Raw genomic sequence first — 13,234 nt, 5'->3', positions numbered from 1 at the left:
CCTGTAGCTCCCAATGATGAAGAGGGGAGTAATCAAACTCATGAGGTTACTGGTGAAAATCAGCAACCGATTCCCTCTACATCTGCCTCTCCTAGCAGTGCTGATCATCAGCATTCTGTAGTTGGAATAGAGAGTAGTAGTAGTGATGAATCTGGTAGGGCAGAAGAAGCTAGTATCTCACATGATGAGTTTAACCCATCTGAGGGAACAAGTCCTTCAGTTAGAAGGTCTACTAGGAAAGTTGTTGTGCCTAAAAAATTTGAAAATTTTGTGCTGAATAGTAAAGTTAAATATAGTTTGGATAAAGTTGTCAGTTATTCTTGTTTGTCTTCTGATAACTTAGCTTTTACTACTTCTCTAAATAAAATTGTTGAGCCTTCTTCTTATGAAGAAGCAGCTAGTAATCCCAAATGGGTTGAGGCTATGAACAAAGAAATGGAAGCTTTGTTCAGAAACCATACGTGGGTTCTAGCTGATCTTCCTAAAGATAGAAAGGCAATTGGCTGCAAATGGGTATTTAGGGTTAAATATAAATCCAATGGTGAAGTTGAGAGATATAAAGCTAGACTTGTGGCTAAGGGTTTTAACCAAAGGGAAGGTCTTGATTTTGGGGAGACTTTTTCTCCTGTGGTCAAAATGGTTACTATAAGAACTGTTGTTGCCTTAGCTGTGTATTTTAATTGGTCTTTATATCAATTAGATGTTGATAATGCCTTTTTACATGGTTCTATAACTGAGGATGTTTATATGAAGTTACCTCAAGGGTACTATTCTAAAAATGAATCTAAAGTTTGTAAACTGGTCAAATCTTTATATGGCCTAAAACAGGCACCTAGGAAGTGGAATGAGAGGTTAACCACTGTTCTATTAGATTTTGGATTCACACAAAGCAAGTGTGATCATTCTTTGTTCATTTTGAACAAAGATAATGTTACTGTGTTTTTACTTGTTTATGTGGATGACATTGTATTAACAGGTAATTATGTTGTTGAGATTGAAAAAATTAAAAAGGTTTTAAATGATACATTTAAAATTAAAGATTTAGGAATTTTAAAGTATTTTCTAGGGATTGAAGTCTTGTATAATAAAGGTGAGGTTTATTTTAGTCAAAGAAAATATTGTTTGGAACTTTTGAATGAATTTGGATATTTAGGATGTAAGCCTGTCAATACTCCTATAGAACAAAGTTATTTAGTTAAGTCTAAACTTGATAAAGATCAAAAGTTGTTAAACAATATAACAGGTTTTCAAAAATTGATTGGTAAACTTATATATCTGTCCTTGACAAGACCAGATATAAGTTACACAGTTCAATTTTTGAGTCAATTCATGCACAAACCTACTGAAATTCATCTAAGTCTTGCATTGAGACTGTTAAGGTATTTGAAACAAAGTCCTGGTAAAGGACTAAGTTTCAAGAAAGGTTTAAACCTTGATTTACTTGGATATGCTGATGCTGATTGGGCTAAGTGTTTGTCTACCAGAAAATCTGTCACTGGTTATTGTATTTATTTAGGTGATTGTTTTGTTTCTTGGAAAAGTAAGAAACAAAGCACAGTTTCTAGATCTTCAGCTGAAGCTGAATATCGTGCTATGTGTTCTGCAACTTGTGAAATCATGTGGTTGAAAAATTTACTATCTGAATTGTCTGTTAGTTGCTCTTTACCTGTTGTTTTGAAATGTGATAGTCAATCAGCCATGTCCATAGCTGTTAATCCTGTTTTCCATGAAAGGACTAAACATTTTGAGCTGGACTTACATTTTCTAAGAGAGCAAGTGTCAAATGGTATTGTAAATCCTGAAAAGGTTGACTCAGAAAGTCAACTAGCTGACATTTTCACTAAAGGACTTGGTGTTGATCAACATGTTCAATTTTGTGAGAAATTAAAGTTAGTTGATCTGTTTAAGCCAAATGAATGAAGGGGGGTGTTAAAATGATATAAATCTTATACTTAGTTCATTCATTGGGCTTTGTTATAAGTTGTGTTATAAAATATCGTTACTGGGTGATGTGTGTAAAATGCAACATATAAAACACATCAATTAAGGCATAAAACTAACCCTTTTTTAGTACTAATGTTGGAAAAAGAGTGTTTTTGTCTTCCTTTTGTATTTTCAGGATGAAATGAGCTCAAAATCACAAAAGAAGCAAAAAGACCACTAATTCTACCATAAATACAAGAAAAGGAACAAAAGTAGACTGCCCGGACCCTCAACGGCACCTCCCAAAGCAAAAAGGAAGAAACAGAGTCTGAACACGCCCCGTGTCCAGCGAACACGGGGGCGTGCCCAGGAAGCAGCAGAAAAGACAAACCAGTAGAAGCTTCCATTGCCCACCACGGGGCCGTGTCCAGCGAGCACGGGGGCGTGGTGAAAGTACAGCAGGCGCATTAATTGTAATTCGCAATTACAATTAATGAGGAGAGAGAGTGTCAGGCGGGCACGGGGCCGTGTCCAGCGGACACGGGGCCGTGTCCAGCCTTCTGTTCAGCCTATAAATAGAGGAGCTTGGATTCATTCTCTCTCATCCCTTGGCACACCACCTCTCTCACACTTCATCCACCACCCACCACCACCATAACACCATCATCCACCACCATCATCCATTGTCCATCATAGAGTGTGTGAGTCGTCTCGGGATCCAAGATTGATCGTAAGAGTTCTTGACAATCAAGGCCATGTTTGCCTAAGTCTCTTACATCACTTGGTGAAGACAAGTGTTTAGTATAATACTTTTTATTTTTAATCTTTTGCACTTTTTATTTGGTTTTGTATTAATGACTTTAATAACTAGTTACTTATGTTGAAGGTGATCTTTCCTTATCGTTTGTCCGTGGTGTCTTGGCGTTATTTTACTGTCTATATAAAATAAAAGATTTTCACCATTCATATCTCCACGGTCTATATGGAGGTATGTTGGCTACCTGGTCGGGGGTTAAGGGAACGGTTTGGTAAGGGTCTTGCCCTTGTTCAGCGTTTAGAGGTCCTGCTTGGGACCTGGGTCAAATTTAGTAGGATCTCCTTCAATGCCCATAGGTATTGGATGGCGGGGATCCAAACTCTTTGACCCCCTCATAAGTTAACTACTATTAATACTATAACCCGGCTATTTAGGACTGTATCCCTGCTGACTCAGACTACTTAGCCGAGGGTAACGTCACCGCCAAAAGCGGGGCCTACCATAATTTGCATTAATAACTTAATTCATTATCTTTCAATAATCCGACCCTTTAGGATTGTATCCTTGCTGACTCAAACTACTGGGTTGAGGGTAACGTCGCCTTCAAAAGAGGGGCCTACTACAATAACTAAGATAATCTCTTAAACAAGTGCAAAAGTGCGAAAATAATCAAAGGTTATACTAATACACGTGTCGGAACCAAGTGATTCATCTTGTCTATCTGTTTTTATTTTATTTTTATTTTCAGCATTTAGTTAGTTTTTATTTTTCTTAGTTTAAAACATTTTTCTAACCTTTTGATTTGATTAGACGTTGAGGATAAACCGGTATTAAAAGCTCTTGTGTCCTTGGACGACCTTGGTATCTTACCAACACTATACTACGTCCACGATGGGTGCACTTGCCCATATGTGTGTTTAGTGTTAGTGAATATCGTGTTTTATAAATTTAAAACTTGGGTAAAAGTGTAAAAAGGGCTTAAATATATATATAAAAATATACTACACTACACACGCATCAAGTTTTTGGCGCCGTTGCCGGGGACACAAGGATTTTAAGAAAGTTAGGAATCAACGGCCTAATCATATTTTTATTTTTCTTTAACTTTTTAGGATTTTTTCTTAGATTTTTAGCTTCTGCAGAGCTCAGCACGGGGCCGTGCCTGGTCGGACACGGGCCGTGCTCAGCAAAGTTATTGGCAGTTTTTGTTTTTCAAGTTACAGAAGGCTGACCACGGGGCCGTGCCGGTGCAACACGGGGCCGTGTCCAACCTCCAGTAACTGGGATCTGGAAAACAATCACTGTATTTCCGACCACGGGGCCGTGTTCGCTCAACACGGGGCCGTGGTGAACCTTCTGACCGACATTCTTTTTTGTTTTTATTGCAGGACTTGGAACCCGACACCATCCTCACATAGTGTATGAGCTCCAGTTCTAATAAAGACATAAAAGAACCGCTAGAAGAACCCGAACGCTTTCTCAGAAAAAGGTTAAAAGCCAAAAACCAAGAGAAGGTTTCGGGTGATCCACCCCCAATGGCGGACCAACGTACCCTTATGGATTATCTACGGCCCACCGTAGGTAATCTAGGCGCCGCTATCAATGCTCCGAATGTCGAAGCCAATAACTTCGAGCTCCGACCGCATTTGATACAAATGCTCCAAAACTCCGCAACCTTCCACGGGCTTGCGGACGAGGATCCTCATCTACATATAACTAATTTCTTAGAAATATGTGATACCTTTCGGATCAATGGAGCATCAAACGACGCCATACGCCTCCGTATGTTTCCGTTCTCACTAAAAGACCGAGCGAAAGCTTGGCTCAACACCCTCCCAGCTGGATCGGTAAACACCTGGGATGAACTAGCCCAAAAGTTTCTATATAAGTATTTCCCTCCTTCTAAAACTGCTAAATTAATGGCTGAAATTAATACATACTCACAAGAGGACGGGGAATCCTTATATGAAACATGGGAAAGGTTCAAGGAGCTACTACGCAAGTGTCCCCATCATGGCCTCGCAATATGGCAACAAGTATCCACCTTCTACAATGGATTGTTGCCACACACTAGGCAGACACTTGATTCTAGCTCCGGGGGACTTTTAGGTAATCGACGCCCACACGAAATATATAATCAAATTGAGGAAATTGCTCAAACCAATTTTCAATGGCACACTCCCCGGGGAAATAAGTCTATCGCCCCGGGCGCCCATAAGGTCGACGAAAGCACCTCTTTACAAGCCCAAATCGAGGCCCTTTCTTCAAAAATTAAAAAACTAGAAATGACAAAAACAGTCTCGGTTATGGCTTGTGAAGGGTGTGGTGGGTCACATGAAAATTGGAGTTGCATGAAAGAAACGGACGATCAACAAGAAATGGTAAACTACATTGATAATAGACCTAGGCCGTCGGGTCCTCCAACGGGAACTTACAACCAAGGATGGCGAAACCACCCAAACCTTGGTTGGAGGGAAACCGGCAATAGTAGTAACCAACAAACCCAACGAACAAACTTTCAGCAATCAAGAAATGAGTCACAAAATTTCACTCAGCAACAAGGTGGACGAGAAAGGCTCGAAGATACTATATCTCGCCTCGTCTCTGACACTGATAAGAAAAACTCGGAAAGATTTCTACAATTAGAATCTAATTTTAGGAATCAACAAGCTAGCATTCAAAACATAGAAAAACAAATAAATCAACTAGCACAAAATTTTTCCGAGAGACCGCAAGGCGCATTACCTAGCAATACCGAAACAAACCCAAAGGCACAAGTTCACCTCATCACACTACGAAACCGCACCGTAGGGCCTGCAGAAGTACCTCAACCAACGGAAGAAACAATGCCAACACATCTGCAGGAAAAGAACTCTCCCCCATCACCAGAACCTACCAAGGCTCCTCGAGTTCCATACCCCGGTAGGTTAATTCGTCAAAAAACCAATGAGCAATTCGCAAAATTCGAAAGTTTATTAAAACAATTGCATGTCAATATTCCTTTTATCGAAGTCCTAACCCAAATGCCTAAATACTCTAAATTTATGAGGGACTTCCTTACACATAAAAAGAAAATTGAAAATTTGCAATTAGTTAATTTAGGCGAAGAATGCTCTGCCCTCGTACTCAATAAACTACCCCAAAAGAAAATCGATCCCGGAAGTTTCACGATTCCATGTTCAATAGGGGAATCACCCGTTCGCAATGCCTTGGCCGACTTAGGGGCTAGCATTAACCTCATGCCCTCGTCAATGTTCAAAAGGCTTGGCTTGGGAACCACGAGCCCTACAAAAATAAGCATACAACTCGCCGATCGATCAGTCAAGTTCCCACAAGGTGTCATCGAGAATGACTTGGTAAGGGTAAGCAAATTCGTTTATCCCGTTGACTTTGTCATACTCGATATGGAGGAGGACACCGAGGTCCCCCTTATCCTAGGGAGACCCTTCCTTGCCACAGCACAAGCAGTGGTAGACATGAATGAAGGGACACTGACTTTAAGGTATGGGGACGATGAGGTGAAGTTCGGAGTTGGGAAGAAAATAGAAGACGACGACCCAGTCAATTACATGAAGGTTATTGATTCAAGCTTGGATGCCGCTCTCCGACGGTGTAACTTGGGAAGCAAGGCACTCCACTCAGAAAAGATATAACCAGAAATCGGGTCTAGCCAAGGACCCTTATAAACGTGGCGCACCACGGAGGCATTCCGCGGATCTATCCTTAGTTTAGTTTAGTTTAATCTTTTAATTTTTGCAGAATAAGACACACTCATGGTGGTAATGGATGAAAAAGGGAACGAGAAAAATGGAACCATGCATGAAGAACAGAGCAACCCGACAAAAATCTCCATCACAGAAGGCTCAACACGGGCCGTGCCCAACCAACACGGCCCCGTGTTGAGCCCCTGCAGAAAAATCACCCAGTTCAGGTAACTGGACACGGGCCGTGTTCAGCGGACACGCCCCCGTGTCCAGGCTTCTGTTTCAATTCTGAAAATTTTGTTACTGGCACTTGACCACGGGGCCGTGCCCGGTGAACACGGGGCCGTGTCCAGGATGCCAGTAACAAAAATCTTTGCTTTTTAACATACTTTTATACATTCTAATCAACCAAAAATATTATTTTTGGACACATTGAGGACAATGTGTAATTTAAGTGTGGGGGGGGGATGCTAAAACCTTGAAATTTTGCAAAATCCTAAACACAAGCCTTACACAAAACTCTATTGGAACCGCTAAACACCCCAAATTTTTTCAAAAACTTTTTCATTTTTTTTATTTATTTACTTGTCTTAGTTTAAGTTGGGAAGAACAAATTCTAAAAAGGTTATATTTTTACAAGTTTACAACCGATAGAGTCGTGATAAAAAAGGAACCAACATAAGAAAATTATGAAACGGCATAACAAGTCTAGTTTAAAATTCGATTATATATGCTTGGTCACATTTAAAACCCATTCCCACAAAAGTGAGTTTTGAGCCTTTATTGAGCATAAAAATACACATATTTAGATTAAATGCTCATTTTTCGTTTCTTGTGTGAATAGCCGCTCGGTCCTTACAAATCTAGAACTTGCCACGACGATACATTCCCAGTCCTTACCAACTTAAACCCAAGTAAGTAAATGATGGAGGCATTAGGACTAACTATTTTTCTTTCAAAACCATTATTTTTCATTTTTTTTTAACCTACCCAAAATCCCCCTAGATAGCCCCTTTGAGCCTAAACCTTTCATTTCATTACCCCAAAAACCATTTTTACCCACCAAAAACCTTTTTCATTTTTTTTCACCCTTTATTTTAGTAACAAGCTCGGTTTTTCGTCAACTTGCCCTTTCATGTGACACCAAAAAAAAAAAAATAATGATGAAGTCAAAAACAAACAAAAGCTATAAAAAGCTTGTTTGGAGAAATACTTCAAAAATAATAAGTCACTAAAAACAAGGTATTTTACGAAAACCGACGCTTGCTACGATTTTCGCCTTTTTACTAACCACTAACCAACCACCCACCTTTAAACCCAAGCCTTCACCCAAAAAGTCCTCTTGATATTTACAAAGGTAAAAAGTTAAAAAGGAGGAGGATTGATTGCTTAGCAAGCCTATGGAAATACGTAAGTTCCGTGCCGCTCTCGAGTGATTCACTAAAATATACACCTTCGGCCGAGTGTTGAGTGATCTCCCGTGAGGTATGTGAACTTCTATATAAATGGAATTTTAATAAAACCTGTTATGCCCGAATAAGTAATTTATCTTATGAAAAGTTCAAAATAAATCATAACGAATAGGATTGTAAATAAATAAAAATAAAGCCTATAAAAACCTTGGATTCCCGACACTCTAGGACAAGCTAAAAAACTTCTCTTCTACCTATTCCATTTGGGAGTGTAAGCCACATTTAAAGAGTTTTGCTTGAGGACAAGCAAAAGTTCAAGTGTGGGGGTATTTGATGTGTGTAAAATGCAACATATAAAACACATCAATTAAGGCATAAAACTAACCCTTTTTTAGTACTAATGTTGGAAAAAGAGTGTTTTTGTCTTCCTTTTGTATTTTCAGGATGAAATGAGCTCAAAATCACAAAAGAAGCAAAAAGACCACTAATTCTACCATAAATACAAGAAAAGGAACAAAAGTAGACTGCCCGGACCCTCAACGGCACCTCCCAAAGCAAAAAGGAAGAAACAGAGTCTGAACACGCCCCGTGTCCAGCGAACACGGGGGCGTGCCCAGGAAGCAGCAGAAAAGACAAACCAGTAGAAGCTTCCATTGCCCACCACGGGGCCGTGTCCAGCGAGCACGGGGGCGTGGTGAAAGTACAGCAGGCGCATTAATTGTAATTCGCAATTACAATTAATGAGGAGAGAGAGTGTCAGGCGGGCACGGGGCCGTGTCCAGCGGACACGGGGCCGTGTCCAGCCTTCTGTTCAGCCTATAAATAGAGGAGCTTGGATTCATTCTCTCTCATCCCTTGGCACACCACCTCTCTCACACTTCATCCACCACCCACCACCACCATAACACCATCATCCACCACCATCATCCATTGTCCATCATAGAGTGTGTGAGTCGTCTCGGGATCCAAGATTGATCGTAAGAGTTCTTGACAATCAAGGCCATGTTTGCCTAAGTCTCTTACATCACTTGGTGAAGACAAGTGTTTAGTATAATACTTTTTATTTTTAATCTTTTGCACTTTTTATTTGGTTTTGTATTAATGACTTTAATAACTAGTTACTTATGTTGAAGGTGATCTTTCCTTATCGTTTGTCCGTGGTGTCTTGGCGTTATTTTACTGTCTATATAAAATAAAAGATTTTCACCATTCATATCTCCACGGTCTATATGGAGGTATGTTGGCTACCTGGTCGGGGGTTAAGGGAACGGTTTGGTAAGGGTCTTGCCCTTGTTCAGCGTTTAGAGGTCCTGCTTGGGACCTGGGTCAAATTTAGTAGGATCTCCTTCAATGCCCATAGGTATTGGATGGCGGGGATCCAAACTCTTTGACCCCCTCATAAGTTAACTACTATTAATACTATAACCCGGCTATTTAGGACTGTATCCCTGCTGACTCAGACTACTTAGCCGAGGGTAACGTCACCGCCAAAAGCGGGGCCTACCATAATTTGCATTAATAACTTAATTCATTATCTTTCAATAATCCGACCCTTTAGGATTGTATCTTTGCTGACTCAAACTACTGGGTTGAGGGTAACGTCGCCTTCAAAAGAGGGGCCTACTACAATAACTAAGATAATCTCTTAAACAAGTGCAAAAGTGCGAAAATAATCAAAGGTTATACTAATACACGTGTCGGAACCAAGTGATTCATCTTGTCTATCTGTTTTTATTTTATTTTTATTTTCAGCATTTAGTTAGTTTTTATTTTTCTTAGTTTAAAACATTTTTCTAACCTTTTGATTTGATTAGACGTTGAGGATAAACCGGTATTAAAAGCTCTTGTGTCCTTGGACGACCTCGGTATCTTACCAACACTATACTACGTCCACGATGGGTGCACTTGCCCATATGTGTGTTTAGTGTTAGTGAATATCGTGTTTTATAAATTTAAAACTTGGCTAAAAGTGTAAAAAGGGCTTAAATATATATATAAAAATATACTACACTACACACGCATCACTGGGCCTATTACAAGATATTGGGCTGTTTGTTATTGTTTTGTTAAGTTGTTAAAGTTGTTGTGGGCTGATTGGTTTGTTAGCTGGTTTCCATAAATATCTACAGGGGTGATTGTGTAACTTTGAGGGCTGATCGTTATGGCGGTGTATTCTTGGAGGGCTACAATGAAAGTTTCTATTTTACAAGATATAAAAAGGCTCCCTTCGATCACTGTTGTACTTGAAATCATTTCATCTTCTTCACTTGTGCTCCGCTAGGGTTTCAGTCTTGTTTTCTGAATTTCTGTATATAACAATCTCTCATCTGTATCTGAGAGATTGTTCTGGTATTATTGTTCTGTATAGTTGATGATCATCAGAGAATGATCATCATCTGTTGATTTGTATTTTTTGTTTGTATTCTGTACTTTGATCTTACTATTGTAAGATCTGATCTTACTGTTGTAAGATCTTTGGGTAGTTTGGGGGGCAAATTGTTTTGGGTTGGTTTAATAAGATTTTGTCACCTGTTTTGTCGCTATTTCTGTTGTTTGTTTGTGATTGTGTTAAAATCATAAAATTCTACATGTGATTAGGTAATATCTTGCCTAAACACCCAAAACTATATAATACCCGTTTACTGGAACCCTATACTTAAAACATATACTACCCTATACTCAAAAGTGCCTAAAACAAGGTTTCGGAGTCCGAGTACTCCCCGAGTAGTCGCTACAAGGTAGGTTGCCAATGCGACTTTCTTCAACTCCGTCTAATTACTCAGAATTGATCAAACGCGGTCAACCTCGGCCAGAATCGGATCTAGTAGGTCAACTCGGGCCGAGTTTGACTTAAAAAAAAGATAAAACATAAATTCTATGCCTATTAATTAAATAATGAATATCATTTTCATGTATTTGGTTATAAATATTAGTAAATTTATGTTATTTAACATATATTTAATTTCCGAAACTAATGTCTTTATATTTAACATGTCCGATTACTCTCCGCTATGCCGAGTACTCTCAACTCCCCGGTCGACTGACCAAGGATCGCCTAACGACTTTTGCAACCTAGTCAAAACATATACTTTAAAACTTTGAACTTTTATTATTATTTTTATTTTCCTTTAATTTAGTAACTAGTTGACGTCAAAGAATGGTGAGATACTCATGTCCACCCCGTCCTACATGAATATATATAGTCATAAACTTTCCTTTCCAGATTTCCGATTGATCTTGACGCCCACTTCCATGTTAATTGTGCAGAGTGAAACATGGTAGTTGATGATGAAGTTTTGTTGTGTAATTATCCAATTGAAATTTTTACAAAGGCCGAAGAAGATAGAAAAGCATGTTGGTAAGAATGTTTCATTCTAGACCGTTTCTTTTAAATATATTTTTTATGACATTATTAATATTTATATACTACGAAAAACAAAATTGTTTTTTAGGTGGATATTATAATATACTAGGTTATAACCCCGTGTATTACACGTGTTGAATAAATATAACTTTATATATTATGGGTTAACTTTGTACTAACCAAGTTTTAAAAGTGTTCCAATTAGGTCAATCAAGTTTCAAAAGTGTTCTAATCAAATCACTCAACATTTATTTTTCATTAAAATTAAGGGTTTTTTCATCCATTTCATAGGTAATCGTGGTGATGTGGATTTTTGTTTCTTTTTTCCCTTTTATTTGATGCTAACGTCGGGTGATGACGTGAATGTAACTTTTTTTATACAATTAAAGTATTTTTATTTTTAATAAGTATAATTTCATATATTAAAATAACCTGACTCGTCGGTTATTAGATCGTAATTAAAAATAAAGATTATAAACTTTTATATAAACAATTAAAACTATCTTTATCTTTATAAATAATAAAAACGTTAGTATATAGTTTTTAATTTTATTAATTAATATATGGCTATCAGTTATCCTTATTATTATCATCAAAATCTTTTAATTTTATCACTTATCTTTATCTTTATGATTAAAATATCTTCTACAAATTTAAACTGAGACCACCTCATAAGACTGTGGGGTATGGTGGGCTTGGGTTGGGGTATGGGTTGGGGCATTTGTTGACACGTAGAATGGGAAAAAATGGAAAAAAAAAACTCACGCCCATGGGGTATGGTGGGGCTTGAGTTGGGAGCTTGGGTTGGGGGTGGGGCTTGAGTTGGGAGCTTGGGTTGGGGGCATGAGTTGACACATAGCCATTGAGAGCCTGCCATGTCACCTTGCTAGCCCGCCCACGCCCGGCTTCAAACCCACGAAAAAGGGGCCACGCCCAAACCCATGCCCACCCGGGGTGGTGGCTTGGGCGTTTTCAGCCCACCCACGCCCAAACCCCCGCCCCATACCCCGCAGTCTAAAGCGACAATATGTGTCCACAAAGTGGTTTCTTTTATTATATATCATAGACTGGGTTAGAACCTCGTGTATTACACGGGTTGAATAAATGTATTTTTATATACCAAATAATATAAAAATATATATATTCTTAAAAATCTTGTTTATTACACGGGTTGAATAAATACAATTTTATTTATCAAATAATAAAACAATATATATTTAAAAATCTCGTTTATTATATGGGTTGAATAAATGTAATTTTATATATTAAATAATAAAAAAATGTTGTATTTTTAGAAACCCGGTGTATTGTACGAGTTAAGTAAATTTAATTTTATATATTAAATAATGAAAAAAGTTACATTTTTAAGAATCTCATGTGTTATACGGGTAGAGGACATGTAATTTTATATATCGAACAATAAAAAGTTATATCTTTATAAACTCTATGTGTATTATATGGATTGAATAAATCTAATTTTATATACTACATGATAAAAAAGTTATATTTTTAAAAACCCTGTCTATTACACGAGTTGCATAAATGTAATTTTGTATGGTAAAAAATAGAAATGTTATATCTTTAAAAAACATCGTTTATTACACAGGTTGAATGAATTTAATAAAAAATTATATCTCGTGACTACTTTTCTTGGTGTAGGTAATCTTTTTTCACATGATTTGCCTCGTAGGATTTTTTTGACTCGTTAACATTAATTAGTTTTACCTAAGTTATTTCTAATCTCTATATTCTTAATGATATTTCCCTAACAACTTATCCATCTTTTTTCTGTCTATAGCTCCGTTTTAATCTCCAAAATAACATCTTTAATTTTACTAAATTATTTTATAATATTACCCACTCCTTTAGAGAAGTTATTATTGTTATTAAATCTGATAAATATTTTAAAATATTAGATTATCTCCTATATGAATTGTTTAAATTTATATTAAGTTTAATTTTATAATTATCTTTTAATTGATGGCTTTAATGAATGACATGTGTCCCTTTATTGGTTTCTTTTATTATATAGTATAGATTTATATTTTTAAATATTTTTATGATGATAATATGT

At 37.5% G+C, this 13,234-nt stretch overlaps 1 non-coding gene across 1 annotated transcript; it reads right to left on the bottom strand.

The window, feature by feature from the left end:
• Positions 1-4,593: 4,593 nt before the first annotated feature.
• On the bottom strand, positions 4,594-4,700 carry LOC118481403. The gene has a single exon (XR_004865610.1). It is a non-coding gene; the product is annotated as a small nucleolar RNA R71 (small nucleolar RNA).
• Positions 4,701-13,234: the final 8,534 nt, after the last annotated feature.

Source organism: Helianthus annuus, chromosome 8 (genome assembly GCF_002127325.2).
Source record: "Helianthus annuus cultivar XRQ/B chromosome 8, HanXRQr2.0-SUNRISE, whole genome shotgun sequence".
NCBI lineage: Eukaryota > Viridiplantae > Streptophyta > Magnoliopsida > Asterales > Asteraceae > Helianthus > Helianthus annuus.
This window is presented reverse-complemented; position numbering and strand designations above follow the sequence as displayed.